The 13,811-nt window shown below is 57.0% G+C and overlaps 1 protein-coding gene across 3 annotated transcripts in view; it reads right to left on the reverse strand.

Annotated features, from left to right (window-relative positions):
- ACOT7 (acyl-CoA thioesterase 7) overlaps positions 1–13,811 on the reverse strand; it is a 95,664-nt gene that overhangs the window by 28,987 nt on the left and 52,866 nt on the right. The gene's annotated exons all lie outside the window — the stretch shown is intronic.

The raw sequence follows: 13,811 nt of genomic DNA on the forward strand, positions 1-13,811 counted from the left end.
ACGGATGAACGTTTGCCTAGGGCTGGTGGATCGGGGGGAGGCGGGGAGGGACTGTTAATGGGTATGGAGCTCCTCTCTGGGGGGATGAAAATGTTCTAGAATTGACTGTGGTTTGGTAGTGTAGCTGGGAACACACTAAAAATCGACGACTTGTAACTGCGGAGTTGTATGGCATGTGAATTCTCCATAAAGCTGTTACGTAAAATGAACAAACAAGAAAAGCAGGCTCACAGAAGGTCAAGCTGTCTTCAAAACCTCAGGCTGCAGACATTTGCTCACTGCCATGCTTTAACTTGACGGGATCGTGACTGCACAGCCGCTAGTCTCCCCATCCCCAACTCTTGCCCCACCCCCCGTACGATACACCATACTTATTTCATACTTAAACATTGATTTTTTTTATTTTGAGAGAGAGAGAGAGAGAGTGAGCAGGGAAGGGGCAGAGAGAGAGGGAGAAAAAGAACCCCAAGCAGGCTCCATGCTGTCAGTGCAGAGGGCGATGGGGGGCTCGATCCCACGACCCTGAGATCACGACCGGAGCCGAAATCAGGAGTCGGATGCTTAACCCGCTGAGCCGCCCAGGCGCCCCCTATTTAAACATTCAAACCGTGTCTTGTCTTCGGCTGAGCTACAGGAGATTGCCAAGAGTCAACCATTTTTGACCTACAAAAGCAGCAGAGGGGTATCTATCAGAAATCCTAGAAGGCTATGTACATTCACCCTAGGATACAGAACGCCTTCTAAAAACCCGGAGAGAGGCAGAAAACAGACTCTACCCCACTCACGAAAGCCAGGCTCACGGGGGAAGCATGTTTAGGGTAAGGCTTACAGACTCGGATGCCAGTGGGGTCAGGCAGGCGATGTGGGGAGGGGAGGAGGCCGCTGCCCAGACCCGCCTACTGCCTCCCACCCCCAGGAATGAGGGGCCCATGCTACCAGCCTCCCGATGTTTCTAGGCAAGACTCAAACCCACACATTTATGAAGAATCTACCAATTTTTAAACATTGGTGACTAATTAAAACTCTCTTTACTGTGTGGGGAAAACAAAATATGATATAACTAAAAAGAATACAAGTCCCTTCCGTACTGGACCAGAGGCCTCGCACCAACACAGACGACGCTACTTAAAAGGAACGTGGGAGACAGAGAGGGGCCCTCTGCCTGGGAGAGGAAAACCTGGGGTCCCGTATACACTTCTCTCCACGTCTGTACACATTTGAGCATTTCCAGAACACAAAGGTTTAAAAAAATACGTTAGTGTTCCAGATGAAAAATAATGCTTTTATTACCAGGACTTTTTAAAAGAAGGTACTGCTACATGATGGTAATGATGAACGACCATGAGGAGCGGAGACTGAGCTGCGGCCTGCCATTTTAAAGGTGCCTTCAGAGATAACCGGTGCATCGATCTGGTTAGTCCAAGCAGGAAGGGATTGGTAGCCTCATTTTTCAAATGAACAACAGACGCTCAGACACACATTGGTCCGATGCCAGAGACTGCAGACAGAACGCTGGGGAAACGGCTCTTTTGAGAGGCAAGAACTGTCAGCACCAGGTTTTATCTCCAGGCGACTGGGGCTGGGGGCTCCGGCAAGGCCAGGGAGCCTCAGGCCTTCGAGCAGCTCGGCTCGAAGGTCTGAGACAAGGGGTCATACTTTGCTTTGCAAGGAGCCTCCGCTGGGTGGAGTTAGTATCGGAAACGGACACAGGCGCCTCCCCTAAGCCCACCCCGAGGCTCTGGGGCTTTCCTACCCATCCCAGGGGCCTCGGCGAAGGTGGGGCAAGCCCAGGCGTCCCCAGCCCAGCACTCCAAGGAGGGGAAACACAACACGGCACCCGCCACCGTGCTCCTCAGCATGGACCGCGTCCCTGCGGGGGGAATCAGTCAGCCTCTGCGTGAACCGAACTGCAGTGTGAGTGTGGCCCTGCATCACGGTGGTTCAGACGGCCTGGGACTGACTGCCGCATCACCCCTGCCTGGTGGGGACCCTGGGAGGGCAGATGGCCCTCTGAGTCCCGGGTTCGGCTACTGCAGGAACAGGAGGCGACGACATCTTCGCGCTGGACGAGCCCCGTGCTGCCCGGCAAAGCAGCTACCACTACGAGACGCAGGACTAGTGAAGGTCTGTGAAACTCAACACCTACCTAACTGGAGACTTTTTAGAGATCTGAGGTCTGAAAGAGACACAGAAAAGGAAAGAGAAGTGAAATGTCCCAGAATGTCAGGAAACGGAGTGAGAATCACACACTTTGCTCAGGGGACAAGGGTGGAGTCCAAGTGACAGCGTCCCCTCACATGTGCGAACCACAGAGGGCACCGAAGCAGGTCTGAGACCCACGGACCGCCTCCTGACATGGTGTGGCTTCAGGGTGTGCACGCGTGCACGTGCGTGTACGTGTGGGAACGTATGCACATGGGGGAGGAGCGTGTATGTGCACCCGTGTGCGGGAGCTTACACATGTGTGGGCAGGAGTGTCTGGGAGTGTGTGTGTGTGTGTGTGTGTGTGTGTGTGTGTGTGTGTGCATGTGCGTTCGGTTTTGCCGAGGGAGAGCCCACAGACCGAGTGCTCCTGGGTCGGTTTGCCTCACAAAGAATTGAGCTGTTCCGGGGCGCCTGGGTGGCTCAGTCGGCTGGGCGTCCGACTTCGGCTCAGGTCATGATCTCGCGGTCTGTGGGTTCGAGCCCCACGTCGGGCTCTGTGCTGACGGCTCACAGCCTGGAGCCTGGTTCTGGTTCCAGAGAGGGAGCTCTCTCTCTGCCCCTTCCCCACTCATGCTCTGTCTCAAAAACAAATAAACATTAAAAAAAAAAAAAAAAAAAAAAAGAATAGAGCTGTTCCAACAGCTGGACAAGGGGCCCTGCTCCCTGGTTTTGAATCCAGAAGGCATTTTTCCATAGACTTACTCTAAGTACAATAAGTAAACCTTCCTTGAGCAGCCAACAAAAGCTCATTCAGTGTGAAGTATTATTGAGAGAGGCTGCATACGCCATGAAACACCAAGGCACCGGCAAAAATTTACACTCAGAAAATGCCGATCCCGGAGTCTAGGAAGAGTTGGACCCAAGAACGGTGAAGAGGCAAGGTCTTGGCAGAAACTGGGGCGGGGGGCACCTGGAGCATTTTAACTAGGAGATTTCAGACGTCTGTAAACAGAATGTGTATTATGTGTGGCTGTCCTTTTCTCAGATGGCGCCACCGCCGGGGTCCTCCTGAGGAGCCAGGGACGAGGAGGATTTTTTGGGAGGAAACGGAGGAGGAGACACCGAAGTCTGGCACGGGAGGTGGGAATAGAGCAGAGAAGAAACAACGATGGCGGCAGCAAGCAGCCCCCGCTCAGCACGCCGCAGTCCCACGGGCTGGGTCGGCCCTGGAGGGAGCCAACTCTGCTTTGCTCCCTGATAAGCCCTCCGTAAACACTGAGCGCAGGAATGAATGAATGAACACCGACGCTCCCTGGACAGCAGCCCTGTGAGGTAGGCACATCATGGCCTCCAGTTTTCGAAAGACACAGCACTCGCTTGGGGTAGAGCGGGGACCAGCCCCTGGTCACGGGGTGCCAGAGGCCACGCCACGCTGCCCCTCGATCCAGGACCTGCAACCCTGAGATTTGAGGTGGCATTCCTAACCGAGGCGGGATACGAAGAGAGAGCAAGACCATGGTGACAGGTGGGGGTGGCAGTAAAATTAGCGGGTGTGGGTGTGGAAGGTCTCGAAACCAGAGCTGCCAGCCGTGAGCCACCAGGCAGTGTCATCAACTTCAGGGTCTGGGGGGCGGGGAGGATGGTAGGGAGGAGGGAAAGGCAGAGTCTGAACTGGAAGTATGTTTGGAATGCAGGAAGTACCCACAACCAACTTCTTGTTTATAAGTCCGGAAAAGCAGAAGCCATTAAGAATAAAAGAATAAATGGACAAAGGACGTACTCAGCTCCTTCAAACTGGGCTTTGGCCCAGTTTGCAGGTAGAGATTCCCCAAGTGACTTCACGGTTATTCAAAATATTGCAGGATCCAGGGGCGCCTGGGTGGCTCAGTCGGTCAAGGGTCCGACTTCGGCTCAGGTCATGATCTCACGGTTCATGGGTTCGAGCCCTGTGTCGGGCTCTGTGCTGATGGCTCAGAGCCTGGAGCCTGCTTCCGATTCTGTGTCTCCCTCTCTCTCTGCCCCTCCCCCACTTCTGCTCTCTCTCTCTCTCTCTCTCTCTCTCTCTCTTTCTCTCTGTCTCCCAAAAATAAATAAAATGTAAAAAAAAATAAAAATAAAAATAAAATATTGCAGAATCCAGAGCATGTGTTGACCAGGAGAGGCTCCGAGCCTGGGACAGACTCCGGAGAAAGACAGGAGCAGCTGGGTGACCTCCTGCTCCCAGATGCCCCTGTCAGCCCCCAAGCTGCATCCCCAGACCATCTGTATCACATGTGACATGGAGGCCAGCACCAGGTGGGGACGTGCCTGACAGTGTCCCCGCCCAATTCGGAACCTGGTGTAGAGTGCTCAGGAAAGGGTCGTGCTGAATGAATGAATGAATGAACGAATGAACGAATGAACGAAGGATCGCCAGCTATGGATCACATTCAACTCAAGGACACTGCTCCAGTCGGAGCCGTAGGGTCCGTATTTGGGTAACAGTCTGGTCCACCGTCACTCGCTGCTGAGGCCACAAAGGCCTGCTTATCTGGTCCAGAGCCAGCTGTGTCAGGGGATCTGTCAGATAAGGCTGGTCTTCAAAACTACCTGCTACGTCTGCTGAGGGTGACATTTAAAAAGATAGCCTCCCCCTGACCCCAAGAGCTAGCATACAAATCTGAGCTGGGACAGCTGCAAACCTCACACAGAATGCTGGCATTTTATAGCCAAGGCCGCTCATGGATGGAGTCCACAGATTCTAGGACCCAGATTGGGGCACAGGCATGGTGGCAGCACGTGTGTCTCTTAGGAGATTGTGCCCCAAATTGGGGGTTCAACCCGGGTACCGGGAACAGTGACTCACAGAGGCAGTGGGCAGTCAGGGTGGGCAGCAATACCCACACTGCAGGACAGGTCTGCTCTGCAGGGGACAGCCGAGGGGGGCGGCAGGGTCCAAGCTCCAGGAAGGCTGTCACCTGGACCAACTCTGCCCACGTCCGTCAACCCATGCCTCTAAGGGAGGCCACGGCAGGCTCGACAAGAAGGGACGGCGAGGCAGACTCTAGGGCTCACTACATGGAAAAGCTCTGTCCACAGCTCAAGTGTTTGGCCTTGAAAAGAGAGGTCTCCTGGTGCCCACAGCGTTCGAGGGAAGCGTGGCATCAGAGCTGGAGGCAGAAAGGTCTGCCAGAGAAGACAGGCCTCGCTGGCAACCTGCCCGCGGCTCCTGGCAGCCCCCAGCGTCTCTGTTCTTACAGATGCGTACTTCAGCCGCTCCCAGACAAGGCAAGGATGCCGTGGTCCTTTGGGGTCCTGCGTGTCAAGTGACTTCTGGTGTCCACTTAGAGGGAAGAGAGCTGATCTCGTAAGAGTCGAGATTGTAATAAGATGCTGATTTCAAGCTGCCTGTCCCCTCTTCCTGGTGGGGTGAGGAACAGCCCTGGACACGGCACTGAGCGGGGCTGGTTCTGGGACATTCTCGTTACCTGCTGCTAAGGCAAAATGATGAGGTCACGTGGCCCGTGCAGAGAGAAGATCACGAAAGGCCTCATCCCGTCCTGACACGTTTGCAAGGCCTGTTTCCACAAAACTCAGTATCTATGATGGAAGGCGCCATAGGTCACAAGCCGTGTGTCCACTGAGAAAAGTACATTTTGTTAAAACCAAACAATACCCTCCCCAGTGGAAACCCCCCTGACCAGTTCGCGACTGGTGTCCCCCTAACTTTGCTACTGGGCCCTCAGTCTGGCTAGAGAAGCCAAAGCCACCAGCCGTCCTTGACACTGTCACCACCTCTTGTTCGCTCTTCAACACTTAAACTCCCAAGTGCCCGAGCCTTCCCCAAAGTGCCTCTGCCCAGGGTCCCACTGGAAAAGCTTGTCAACGTCTTCCCATTTAGGTACAAGAGGTGCTCCCGGTGATGGGAAAATCGCTCTGGCAAATTACAGTCTGTCATGTGCTGTCCTCATTACCCAAGCTTCGCCATTTAAAAAATGACAACAAAATTGTAGACGTGCTGTCCTTGGACTCCACATCCATTGCAGGAATCATGGGAAGGCAGAGAATGAGACCCGCTCGGCCCCCAACATACAGATAAACATCGGGTACCGGAGATATTTTTGAATCTAACATTTAACTGCTCAAGGGTTTTTCAAGTATCGACAGCGTGTCGGCTGGCTTAAAAATAGAGGCTTAAATTTATTTTCCCAGGCCCGACTGGCGGACTGGGTCACGCTCGCCTACAAACCCGCAGCAGCCGTGAGCAGCTCAGCGCCCAGAGCCACTGCCCGCGCTGTGGGTGGCGATTTGAGATGCCCCCGTTTCTATATTTAATCCCAACTGACGGAGTGTGGGTGCCAGCCTCCTATATTAAGAAAACAATAGTAAGTTCATCCTATTTTCACTGGCCCACCCCCAGTAATGGCAAGGGGTAATTCTGAGAGCCCGTGGGGTGACAGCCTCCTGAGACGGTCTGGCTTCTCCCTCCCAGGTTCCCAATGTACCTGTGGTCATCTCTGTGAACCAGGGCCAGGGGCAGGGGACTATTCAATGAGGTAATTAATAAGGATTCTTTTTGGCAACTGACACACAAGGTGGTAAAGATGGGTTTCTGATGCCAAAGTGTCAAAAGCGGGAACTCTGGCGGGGGCCTCAGACACAGCCCAGGAGCATCCCAGACCCAGGGAGTCAGGAGAAAGGGCTGCCCGGCCATGCTTTACCCCTCACCCTCGGTGTCAGGGGACTCGAGAAGGTCACAAGCGAACGCGCCTCCTGCCGTTTGAGAGTCGACGCTTCCCTGTTCTGAACAAGGCAGCAGGGAAAGTGGGGCAGGCGGACTGCTGCCCCAACAGCCAAGGGAGACTGGGGATAAGGTGGCGGTCCTGCGCATAAATCCCCTCGGTGCTCCCCACTTCGGGAAGGGCAGGCCGAGGCCTGCAGTCCACGCAGGGCAAGGTCGCGTCTCTGCAGGCCAGGCACCAGTGCGGGTCAGTTTCCTCAAAGGAAACACTCAAGTCGGGGTGAAGGGCTGCAGAGCTGGGAGCCTTGTCAGGTCAGAGTCATGCTCAAGATACTGAACAGGAAAGCCACTGTTAGGGGATATCCGCGCCCCTAGTGATGCAGCGAAACAGGAAGCGAAAGTTAATTAATCTGGCACCAGAGACAGAAGATCCCAGTCCACTGGCAGAGGAGAGCATTCTGACGCTGTATGGCTGACCGGGTTTCTCCAGCAAAACGCTCTCACTTCCGGAAGAAAAGCGGGACCGCCGGCCAGCCACACACGTCTCCCAGGCTGGAGGAGGCCACTGAGAGGGCCAGGCGGCCGGAGGAGACCCGTTCCCGGGGTGGGCGTCAGCAGGGTCCTCACCGCCGCCAGCCCCGGACGGCAGGAGCGGCACCCGGGGTCTCCTGCCCCGCTCCCCACGGCTGCCTGCCTGGACACAAAGCTGCTCTCTGCGGCTTCGGACGCCGAGAACGACTTTTGCAAAACCAAAGATTCTTAGAAAGTAAGAACGGGGAGGAATGCGGCCGTCACCGGCACACCTGTTGGCCGCATGATGACGAAACTGAGACCCAAACCCGCATTCGCGTGCTCACCTCGGGGCCCCACGAGGCCAGTTCCCCAAGAGTCGGAAACGTGCCTCACTCCTCTCTTTTCTCCCTCCTCCCCAGCCAAGGCCTCGACACACTGTCTGCCACGCAGCAGGGGCTCCAGTTAAATGAGGCCACAAAACTGGAAAGGAGCATCTGTGCCTTATTCTGGATTTTGCAGTGAAATCAATTCCTCCCACAGGTGCTGTTTCCCAATGGAAACCAAGCAGCAAGAGCATCCGGGCGGGAGGCCTCCTCCTGCACCTCGTCTCCCAGATGTCCTCTGCTTGGGCCACCAGGCTTCTCCCTGCCCGTGTACCACCCACCTCCCTCCCTTCTGCCTTCTCCCTTAGGTGCCAGCTAAGCTGTGTGGTCCCCCAGCCTTGGGACCCCCGGGAGCCACGCGTGGCCCCTTGGCTGCCTGATGTTTGTGCGGCGTGTACGAGATCTGTCTCCCGCCGCTTCAGGCGGGCGGCGTCGGCGTGGTGCTCTGCCGCGACCCCGGACCTCACACCCCCTCCCGCGCTCCTCCTGCGGGGCCGCCTCTGCTGCCGTGCTGTGGCCCTGCTTCCCTTGCAGGTCTACTCTGCTCCAGGCCCTGCACTCGGTGCTGGGGATGCAGCCGTGAGCACGTCACGCCAAGTCCCCACCCTGTGAGCCTGCGCTCCGGGAGGGGTGGGTGGTGAGCGCCTGTGAACACAGACAGCAGGTGGGGGTGGGGTCTACCTAACACAGGGTGCGGTGAGGGGGTTGGGGGGGGTGGACGGTGTGGGCAGGGCAGGGTCCACAGCTGGAAGTGCCCCAGGTGTCCTGGGACTATGAAGGGGGAGAGCAAGGCAAGAGGGGGGACAAGATAAGGGGGGTCGGAGAGGCACAGGGGAGGGCCCTCCTGGAAAGCCTCATAAGGACAGAAGCGGCACAAATAAAAAGATCTGGTGTCTCCTGGGAGTGAGACAGGAGCCACCACAGGGTCTGGAACAGGCTCGGCTTGACCGGATTTCTGGTGTAACAGGCTCGGCGAGGCTGCAGCATTGGGAAAAGAAGTGGTTCAGGGAAGTCGGGAGACCAGGCAAGAGGCCATTTCCCTGGTAATGGGGACTTGGCGGGGGAGGGCGGTGGAGGAGGTGAGAGCTCACATTCTGGTATGTTCTGAAGGTGGAGCCCAAAGGGCGGGTTGATAGATGAGGTGGGGAGTCCGCAAGAGAGCCAGCCAGGCCATAGGAGATCACGGGGATTCTGGCCAGATCACCTAGGGGATGGCCTGGCTGCCACTACAGGGGGATGCCTGGGAACAGGGTCTGGGGGACCCAAGGACCCCAGCAGCCATCCCAGGGTGGGGGGTCCTGAGGACTCAGCTGGAGTCCAGGTGAGTCCCAGAGGGATTCCCAGAGAGAGAGAGAGAGAGAGAGAGAGAGAGAGCTCAGGGTGCAGGGAGGGGAGGAAGGGGTCTGGGGAGGGAGCTTGAGAGGGGCCGGATGAACTGTGAGTGCCGAGAAGGGCTCTCTGGCTTTGGCTCTGGCAGGTCAGAGGGCTCCTCAACAGGAGGGAGGTGCTGGGAGCAGGTTCGAGAGAGGATGATGAGAGAGACAGGAGGGACGGAGCGCAAGCGGCTTGCCGAGAAACCAAGCTGAAAGGGGCAGTGGAGGCATGGGGCACAGGTGGGCTGGGGACACCACTCTACCAGGAAAGAGATGACTGGCCTCCAGCTGGCCTGAGGACACCAAGGCCACTGTGACAATGGAACATCAGCGACTCTGAAGACAAAGGTTTTAGGGCAGTCATGACTCCATCATTCATTCTTTTTCCAGCTGCAGAGCTGGGAGCCTTGTCAGGTCAGTGAGGTCACTCTAGAAATCAGGGGCCCCAGCCCAGCCGGTGCGCACCCGCCTCCCCCAGACCGCCAGAGTGCGTCGGAGCTAGGGGTAGGGGCCCCAGCGGTACACTCACTCGCAGACTCACGACAGCACAGGACAGAAAGCCCCTCGCTCTGGCCCCTTCTTCTCTGAAACAGCAGCATTGGCTCCCGGAGCCCATCAGTGCTCACCCTTACCATGCGGGGCGTCCATTCACTGCTCTGACGACACCCGGGGCCGGGGTGCAGGCATGGCTGAAGCTGAAGAGGCAGCCTCAGCAAAGAGGCAGAGTCATTCCAGTCAGTGACCACCCCACCCTCAAAACCAGGTGCCAGGCGGGGTGAGGCAGAAGGCGTGGCTCCCCCACTGGACGTGGCCTGCACACAGGCCTGTCCTACGAGTGGGAAAGACGCCAGCCTGCCAAGTGGGACCCAACCTGGCAGCTTGGTCTAGGGACACTGGAGCTCCATCCGCAGTCTGACTTACTGCCTGCGATTCTAACAGAGAAAAACTGCCAATAGCTTAGGACCCCCCTCCTGGACTGAGATCCTGTAAGCTCCCTTCCTTTCCCAGCTTTGGGGTCTTTCCCAGGGTAAATAAAGAGGACAAAAATAGGGGCACCCGGGGGGCTCTGTCAGTTAAGTGTCCGACTCGATCTGGTCTCAGGTCACGATCTCACGTGCCCCACGTCCGGGTCTACGTTGGCAGTGAGGAGCCTGCCTGGGATTTTCTCTCTCCCTCTCAAAATAAATAAATAAACTCAAAAACAGAGGACAACGATAATTGGCTGTAGGAACAATGTTCTCCCTCTTCCAGCTTTTAAGTAGTAGCATGAAGCAGGGAGCTGGGCGGCTGTCGTAGGGACACCTGGCCGACAAAAGAAGGTTTCAGAGCTGGGACTGGTTTTCAAAGGCAGGAAACACACTCTGGGCGCTGGATCCAAGCAAGGTTCACCCTTCCCGGCTGTGTCCTCTCCCCCAGGCCGTCCCGACCAACAGAATCACCGGGCAGCTCCAGCAACTGGAACACCTGGGCCTCCCCATGGCCTCCGGTCCTACTGGTTGGGCCCGGGCATCTGCATTTTTGAGTGCCCTGGTGATCCCCGCGGGCAGCAAGAATGAGACCACAATCCACAACCTCTCAGGATAGTGGACAGACCAACACTGTGGGAAGGATGAGCCGGCCAATGGGGCAAAACCCCTGAAGGGGGCAGGAAGAGGGTCCAAAGCCCAAACGGAGGGCCGACCCCACAAAAGCTGGTGAGACTGACGGGTAAGACCAGCTGCAAAGGCTGTGCTGGCAGGGGCGGGGCCTGGCAGGGGCGGGGCCTGGCAGGGGCAGGGCCAGAGCTGCAGGCATCTGATTCCATCTCAGGAGCAGCGGCTCCCCAGCGAGGTCGCCCGACCTATGGATGCTTGGGGTGTTCAGGACCGGGTGGGGGGTGGGGGGTGGGGGGAGGGGGGAGGGCACAGCCATCCAGAGCAGTGGCTGCAGAGGGAGGGTCTGTTAAGCACAGCACGGGGAGGGGGGCCCAGAAACTGCAGACCACACAATTTGTTATTCAGGAAGGCAGACAGCAGGAAGATGGTGGAAGGGCCCTGGGCAGAGGCTAGAATGAGCAGTGAGGATCGGGGAAGGGGGACAGGCAGGGGTGTTGCCAGACTCCCTGGATTTCTGAACGGGAACCTCAGAAGCCGTAAGGTGACGCACCAATGCCTCTAAGTCCCTGGGAAAGCATGCCAGACACAAACTGCAGATAAACCACTGAGCCCCCGAGAGAGTGCCCCCCATCAGTTCTCCCTTTCTTCTATAGCAACTCCAGTGTTCGACAGACGCATCTGGCCAGCTAGACCCACCAGCGGACGTGAGCGTTGGGTGCAGTTTCCCGGGAGCCCAACTGCCTCTGGGCGGAACACTGGTGCCACATTGTGCTGCCGCCCGGCAGAAACAGGGCCACCCCAGGGACAGCAGACCGAGGCAGAGGGAGCCTCCACGCGAGCCCCTGACCTCTCACAACTGCATCATTACACAGGACACAATAGTCCTCTGTCTCGTGGAAGCCACCATTTCGGGCCTTCAGCCCAGCAGCTGAATCTTTAAAAATTTTTTTTAATGTTTTATTCATTTTTGAGAGGGGGAGAGAGAGAGAGACAGAGTGTGAGCAGGGGAGGGGTGTGGGGGGGCGGGGAGACACAGAATCCGAAGCAGGCTCCTAGCTCTGAGCCGTCAGCACAGAGCCCGACGCGGGGCTGGAACTCACAAACCGTGAGATCATGAGCCGAGCCGAAGTCGGACGCTTAACCGACTGAGCTGCCCAGGCGCCCCTGAACCTTTAACCTGGCTAATACATACCTTTCACGGGAAGCCACTGGAGGACGTGTTCCACCTAAACCAGCAAAGAGGAAACGGGAAGCTCTAGGAGTCTGAGCGCCTGGCCCCGGGGAGCCGTGCAGCAGGTGCAGGGAACGGGCGGGCCGGCTTGGGTGGGGGGAGGGCGCTCTCTCCAGGGAAACGCGTACCGAACGACTGCCTGGCGGGCAAGACTGTACTGAGAAGCATTTTACGGAGGCACGGAGGCTTAGCTGGGTGTTCAAAGTCGGTGGAAGATGAGGTGACGAGGAGGGACCGCGGTGACAAAGCCACACGGCGACGCAGTCGTGGCGCTCTGCCTGGCGTGGCGCGGGCGGTACTCACGCCGGCGGAGTCTGGGGATGATGTGCCGAGAGGCCCGGGGAGACGGAGCCACAGACATCCGAGCAGCACAGCCAGAGCGCTGCTCAAGCGAAGCGAGGGCAGGGGCAGCTGGGTTTGGTTAGAGGCCGTCTTGGACCCCCTTCCACAGAATACCTCGGTTTCAAATAATTAATTAAAAGTTTTTTTAAAGTGCCAAAGGGAAAAAATCCAAGGCCGCCAGAAGTTCAGAAGTGCAGAATTCGTGCGGAGGACACCTCCAGTCCGCCCTGAGCGGGACGCTGGGCCACCCCCCAGGGAGCCCCCCACTATGGTCGTGGTCGGGCTGGTGGCGAGCAGAGACACCCCCTCCCGGGGAACGGCCCACAGAGGGCCAGGCAGGGAGCAGCCCAGAGGAAGAAAGAGGCACAGGGGGCGCCTGGGGGGCTCACTTGTTAAACGTCTGACTTCAGCTCAGGTCACGACGTCACGGTTCATGGGATCGAGCCCATGACTCCGCCTCAGAGTAAGATGCTTACTTTCGGGCTCAGATACCTGTGTTTTATCCTGTCACGAAGTAACGTCAATTCCCATTCTCACCGAGTGTTTTCAGCAAGGATGGGTGTCGGGCGAGTCTATGAAAAGATCCTCACTGTGGCATGACCCTAAACCCCCCCCCCCCCCAGATATCTGCCAAGTCGCCTCCTCAGGGGCCACAACCGACAGTGCGCGAGGGGAGGCCTCACCCAGGACCCAGGGAAGGCAGAGGCCAAACCCCAGGCTGACGCTTGTGCGGAGGCCCTGACGTCAGAAGCAGGGGGGCACAGACGGCGGTCCCTCCCGGCACACTGGGCCAAGTTCCTCTGCACAGCCTCCTGCCAGCTCCCTGCTGCTCCTGCCTCCCTCAGTGAGTCACCGGAGGTCCCGTCCACGCACCCAGGACGGGACGCAAGACTGGGCATCTGACTGGCGTCCTGTATTCCATCTGGGACCTCCTCCCACACCCGCTACGCCCCTCACCAGTTTTAGCACAGCCAGCGGCCGGCGTCTGTGCTGTGTGTTTCTAAGTGGCGGGACAGGAGCGGGTTCACAAGATTAAGACTATCTCGGGTGTGAAAATCACAGAAAATGGCACGGGGGAATGGTTTCTGAAAGACACATACGCGGTACAGGATGACTGAATAAAAGCCAAATTGGCATCCATTTCCACGCAAGAGCTTCCCCTGCGATTGGCACCTACTGAATTACAGGTTAGAGGCAACTTTGATTCAAATGAGTTTAGACACCATCTATCGACAGCGTTCTCTCTGTAGGAAAACACCATAAAATCCCAGGTCTCTCGCGGGTGTTTCCAGCACCGTGTTAATTTTGTTCATTCGCTCCCGGTGAGTTAGCCGGACACCGTTCAGAGATCGCATTTGATAAAAATATTAGGTGTGTTTTTTTTAACTTGTGGGCACAAAACCCCTACTAAAATAGGCATTAAAAACTGTAAAGCCATCGCAAACATGCCTTCGATGCGCTTCTTAAAAAACCGTGCCGGTATCGAACGGACGCAGCAGCCCAGGCCCC

This window comes from Panthera tigris, chromosome C1 (genome assembly GCF_018350195.1).
Source record: "Panthera tigris isolate Pti1 chromosome C1, P.tigris_Pti1_mat1.1, whole genome shotgun sequence".
Lineage (NCBI taxonomy): Eukaryota > Metazoa > Chordata > Mammalia > Carnivora > Felidae > Panthera > Panthera tigris.